Source organism: Parus major, chromosome 24 (assembly GCF_001522545.3).
Source record: "Parus major isolate Abel chromosome 24, Parus_major1.1, whole genome shotgun sequence".
Lineage (NCBI taxonomy): Eukaryota > Metazoa > Chordata > Aves > Passeriformes > Paridae > Parus > Parus major.
In genome coordinates, this window is record NC_031792.1 from 4017914 (window position 1) to 4023913 (window position 6000).

At 51.5% G+C, this 6000-nt stretch overlaps 1 protein-coding gene across 2 annotated transcripts in view; it reads left to right on the forward strand.

Annotated features, from left to right (window-relative positions):
• The window catches only part of OPCML (opioid binding protein/cell adhesion molecule like), a 293093-nt gene that overhangs the window by 179046 nt on the left and 108047 nt on the right, over nt 1–6000 (forward strand). The gene's annotated exons all lie outside the window — the stretch shown is intronic.

Genomic DNA, 6000 nt, shown 5'->3' on the forward strand with positions numbered 1-6000 from the left:
AGCTGTCTTACACCATCCCATGGGGCAAGGATGTGGGGACAGGACCCTGTTTCTCACAGGGAGAGAAAAGAGACGTTCTGGAGGCTGGTTTGTGTTGGTTGGTTTGGGAGAGTGGGTGTGTGTGTAGGTGTGAAAATCCCAGGATGGGTTGGGTTGGAAGAGACTCTCCAGATAATCCAGTCCCACCCTCTGCCATGGGCAGGGGCACCTTCCACTCTCCCAGGTTGCTCCAGGCTCCATCCAGCCTGGCCTGGAGCATTTCCTGGGCAGCATTAAAAACGAGTGGCAGGGCAGGGCTGCCCTGGGTGGTGGTGGGAGCCATTTGGGATTCTCTTGCCCAACGGGAGAGGACCATGTTGGAGGGGATGGGGGTACACAAGTGCTGCAGGGCACAAGCCATTCCTTCAGGGGAATACAAGATTTCAAGGCACCCTTTATGGAATCAGTCAGGCATGTTTTTCCCTTCCCTCCCTCTTTATCTTGAAATCTTGCTGGTTTGGCTGCTCTGCTGATATAAAAGGTTTGGTTTGGGAAGGCAATCCCTGCTGCCCTGAGCGTGAGCAGGCTCCAGGGTGTGCAGTCCCTCACGTGTACATCACACAGGGATGGATTTGCTGGAGGAACACCCGGTCCTGCTGCCCCTGACCACGGGAGTTGGTGGTGCCAGCTCCATGAACAGAGAGGCTCTGGTGCCATCCAGGTGTGGAAAAGAGCAGCACACACCGAGGAGGATGGGAAGACAGGATTTTCCTTTCTCTCACCTGTGCTGGGGATGCAGTTTGGAGCCTCCCAGGACAGCCCAGAGCGTGGTGTTTCCCTTTTCCAGCATGGAGTGTAGGTGGCACAGCTGCTCTCTGATCATTCCTGCATCTCTGTATTTTGTAAATAAGCCCTGAGGCTACACCATGGCTTCGTGTTTAGAAACAGGATAAATGGGGAGATGTGATATCTATTTATTTGTTCTTTTATTAGTTCAGTGCAGAGCTCACAAAACACTTTGTGAGCATCTATGAAATGAGCCTTGTAATGTTCCCAGGAGAGGGGAGAGGCATTCCTGCTCCACTTGGCAGGTGGGGGAAGCTGAGTGTTCCAACACCTTCCCTGTGCATCCATGGCCAGGGTGAGACCGTGGTAGAGGCAAGGGTGGATCCCAGATCCTGCTTTTCATTTCCAGTCTGTAATGGCTGGTAGGGTTCAAATGCATATTTCATGCCCAGGCTCAGCATCTGTGGTCCAGATCCCCTTTTCTGGTGTTTCTCCTACTCCTGGACTAATTTGGGAAGGTGATTGTGCCCCCACACCTTGTCCCATGGAGAGTTCATTTGGTGCTAATGATGGAAAATGCTGTTAAACACACGCTGCCCAAGAAGCTGTGGCTGCCCCTGGATGTTGGGAGGTGTCCAAGGCCAGGCTGGGAAGTGTCCCCTGTCCCCTGGGATAGGGGAAGGTGTCCCTGCCCATGGTAGGGGTGGCACTGGAAGTCCTTTAAAGTCCCTTATGGAGATGGGGCACCCACATCTTTGAAAAGGCCAGTTCCTCTCACCCTCACAGGGAAGAATTTCTTCCTAATATCCAATTTAAACCTGCCCAAGGTCAAACCTTGTCCTGTCACTGCTTCCCAGGGATGTGGGAAATTTGGGACAGGGCTCCTGGAAGCATCTCTTTGACAGAGACTGCACTGTGATGGGGTTTTTGTTGTGCTGCTTGGTTTGGTTTGGTTTTTTTCCAAGACAGCATCCTTGGTGAAGCAGCCTGAACTTTGGCTGTTTTGATATGGAAATGTTTTGGCAATGAAGCAAAATGTCACATGTCTGTAATGTCCCCCTCATCCCTTCCCTCTAGAGTTGGGTATTCAGGGAAAGGGACTGCACAGGAGCTGAAAATTTGCCCAAATGCACTAAATACCATCAGAAATGGCAACAACAAAAAAAATCTTGGCATCGTGGAGAAAATCTTAACATTTTGCTTTCCTTAGAAAAAAAAAATAATTGAAAAACCCTAAACCATTCTGGATGGTTGTCAGAAATGCTACAGAAGAATTAAATCTGTGTTTTTCAAGCTTTTAGGGTGATGTTGTGATGGTTCTGCTGCCCCTGGGTGTCCCAGCCCCTCCGAGCTTTGCTTGAGCAGTGCTGGGTGTTTTCAGAGCTGGTGTTTTTTATTCCTTTAATATTTGGTGTAAGGAGGAGGCTGCTCAAACTGCTCCAGGTGGGTGTCTGCAGAGCTGCCTCCGTTTTGGATTTCACTTGTCAGGTTTACACACGCTTTAAAGGTGCCATATGCTGGGGTTCAGCTGGGGATTGTGGCTGAGCATTAAGTGTAGAGTAATCCCATTAAAATCCCCAGGGATGCCTGGGCTGTGGGTCCTGCTCAACCACGACCTGCCTTCCCACGCTCTAATCCTGACTCCAGGCTGTGTTTGTGTGGCCTTGGGGGGATTTTATGGAAGAGGGAAGGATTTGTGTGTGCATTTTGGGCACAAGGATGGTGTTGGAGGGGCTACCTGGGCACTGACTGCTAAACCAGCCCTGAGCCAGGTGTAAGTGAGGAGCTTGAGCTTCCAGTCTGAATTTTCTACCCTTGGAGCTCAAGCACCACGATCAGTGTGAACAACAAGTCACATTTTTTTCCCACAATTACCTCAGCAGGTTGTTTTTTTGGTTTTTTTTTGTCTTTTGCTAAATTCATGCAATAAAAAGCATTAAATGTAACAGCACGGAAAATAAAAGTTCCGTTTGCAGAGAGAGCCTGATTTAGTGTGAAGATAAAACAAGATAAAACAACTGGAAAAATTAAGTGGGATAAATAAATTCTGCTGAGAAGAGGATGAGGTGAGAGAGGGGGAGGTGTGTGTGTGGCAGTGGCCTGGCAGTGGTCAGTGCAGAGTCCCATTCCTAAGGCTTTCCACCTGGGAAAGAGCTGATGCTTTGCTTTGTACCCCCTCCCACAAACTGATGGGTGCTCAGTTTTATCCCAGAACAGTGAGATGTGATTCTCCCTGCATGGGGAGGGTGTATATTCCTCCTGCCTGTGCTCGTGCCGTCTCTTTTGGGTGAAGAAATGACAATATTGGGCAGCAAACGGGAAGAGCACGAAGCAGGGGCGGCGGGGTGTGGGGGAAGAGGTGTCGGGATGGATTGCCAAATATGCCAGGGAAAAATTAGCAGCTGCAAGTGTGCAAGAGAAAGGTGGAGAAGAAAGGGGTAGGGACAGATGGAGAGAAGGAGGGAGAGAAAGAGGGGGTGGGAGGAAAGGGAGGAGGGGATAATAGTGTGGAAAGAAATTAGTTAAAAATCTTATAGCTCCGAGCCCAGACACCATCTGGGTGGTGCAGGGTACCGAGACACAGCTCCACATTCACCATGGAGGTGTCACATATGCCTTGGCCAGGTAGGGTGGCCAAGATGCTCAGGATTTGAAATTCCCTGTGCCCCAGGAGAGAGATGCCTTAAAAGAGCCCAGTTTGGGGAAAAAAGGGCCAGAGGCTGTCTGCCAGCTGGGGACCAGAGAGGAGCTGTTGTCATCGAAAAATCTTGTCTGGGGTTTCCAGAGGGAGAACTGGAGAACTTCCACTTCCACTGGTGCTGGAGGGCGAATCCCTGGGAGCAAAGATTACTCTTTGATTAAACAAGCACAAAGCCTCCAAGGACTGCTCTTCCCTACAGCTCTGCTGGGTTTTTGCTTTCCTGGGTGCAGCATTAACCCCTTCTGTTTTGAACAAAGCTGAATGGCTGAAAGACAGTGAAGTTCACCTCAGAGAAAGGGAAAAAATAGAAAAAAAAAAAAAAAGCTCTTTCCTATTATCTTTGCCTTAAATTTTAGTTTTCTTTGGCTGCTGAGGACTGTGACAAGCACATGGTTTGTTGTGCCCACTGAGGGAAAAGCTGCTGTCCTAGGGTGAAGCAAGCACATCTCAGTGGTGCAGCTGTGTCCATGTTTCCTTGCATTCCCCTACCCAGGCAGGTTTAAAAGGACTGAGAAATGGTCCTTGGATCTCTTTTGGAAGAGGCAGTGTCCCAGAGGAGGAGGTGGCACTTGCTGGCCAAGTGTGCAGTGTCCCAGTGGCACTGCAGTCACTCCATCCCTCACTGCACTGATCCCAAGGGAGCTGGACTCACTCCCTGCTGCACAGTGAGCATCTCACTGTGCCCTGAGCTGTGTGGAGAAAGGGGAAATAACCTGGGAGCAGGAATGAGGCTGGGGAGTGAAACCCAGGGTGGCCATCCGTAGGTCCCAGTGGCTGCAGGCAGCTTCCCAGTACGATGCTGGAGCAGCGCTGTGGCTGAGCTGCCTCACGGCCCCCAGGCTCTGGTCCCTCACTAATTACTTCCAGGCCTGTACTCCTGACATTTGCAAGCTCCTGATTAGAGCAACGAGGGAGAAATCTCGGAGGGAGAGGGAGGCCAAACTGCACCACTAATAAAAGCTGAGATTGACAATCGGCTGGGAGGTGCAGGGACTCGTCCTTGCCGGCTCAGTTTCTTTCTGAGCCTCTGGGATGATGAGAGAAGGTCAGGGCTTGTTAACGTCACCGTGAGGAGCAGGATCCGCCACTGCCATATGCCTGGTGCCCCCAGGGCCTGTGCCAGCCTTGAGTCCCTCTCAGCAAGGCGATATTTTTAGCCATGGACCTGAACTGAAGCCACCCTGTGCAACCTCAGGTCTGCAGCTGTGTCGGTGCAAAAGTGCCTCTGCCTCTCTGTCTGCTGAGTTTGTGCTTCACGCAAGCTTTTATTGCAGCTTCTTGGATTTCAAGTTCTTTTCCCTTGCCGTTTTCTCTCCCACATCCCATCTCTCTCCCTTCATTTGATGGCAGTGCAGTCACTGGGGAGGTACCATTAACCCCAGCAGTGGGACTGGGACATGTCTGTGATGGGGTGGCCCAGAATACCAAGCCAGGAGAGGCTGACCTGGCTGCCTGCAGCGCTGTGGGGTGCCCAAAGTGGCCTCTGGGATGAGCGTGGTTGAGCCATGTCTCCTGCACAGCCATTCCAGGCTGTTGGGTCCCTACCCAGTTACAAAAATATGGATCACATTATTTTTCCAGCCCTCTCTCTCTGCCCTCCCTGATGCCCCATATCCTCTTACCTGTCTGTAGCAGCTCTGTCTGTCCATTTATTCCCTGCCTTTGCATCTGTTCGTGGATCCATGGCTCTCTCAGAATCTCAGAGTCTCCTTGTGAGGCAGACAGGCTTTTTTCCCCTATAAATCTTCCCTCTCCTGGATTGCTCTGGCTCTGGCAGGCTTTGTGCTACACACACTCTACGTCTACAGCTTCTATCCCAAGGGGTAAACACCATTTTACCCAGCAGAGCTTGTGGTCCCTGCAGCATCCTTGTCCCCTGGAGCTAATCCTGCTGCTGGGTGAGGCTCAGCAGTGCCTGTGGTCTCTCTGCTGGGGGCTGCCATGGGTTTGTGCTGGCTCCTGCTGCTCCCTCTCTTCCAGCAGACACAGCTCCTCCGTGCCAGAGTGGAGCAGCTCAGGTAGGAGACGAAGTGTCCTTCCTCTCCCATCCTCCCCCTCTCAAAGGATCCCTGGCATGGAAGCAGCCAACCTGCACGTTCGGGGTTAAATCAACTTTCCAGCAGCTGAAGAGCTTTCTGATGGAAAACTCAGCCCTGCCTTTCTCCGTGCTTCCCTGGGCTCCCAGGCTGTCCTGGTTATCCAAGCTGCAGCGAGCATCCCTCTGGTGCCGGGTTCCAACACCCTTCTCTGCAGTGCCAGCCCATGGCTAGTGGGATTTAGGGTCACTGAGTCCCACTGCCACATACAAGGGACCCGCTCTGCTGAAAATTGCACTGGGGACCACTGAAAACATCTTGCAAAACCTTTTTATCTGTTCTAACAGCTATGTTTGTATCTCTGGATGAGGACAGGGTCCTGAATTAGCTGAAACTCCTTTGTTGGTGGCTATTTCCTTTCCCCAGCCCCTGGAAGGGACAGGTTCCCTGGGATACATCAATAGAGGAGGGAGATGCTTTGGAGGAAGCACCCAGCCA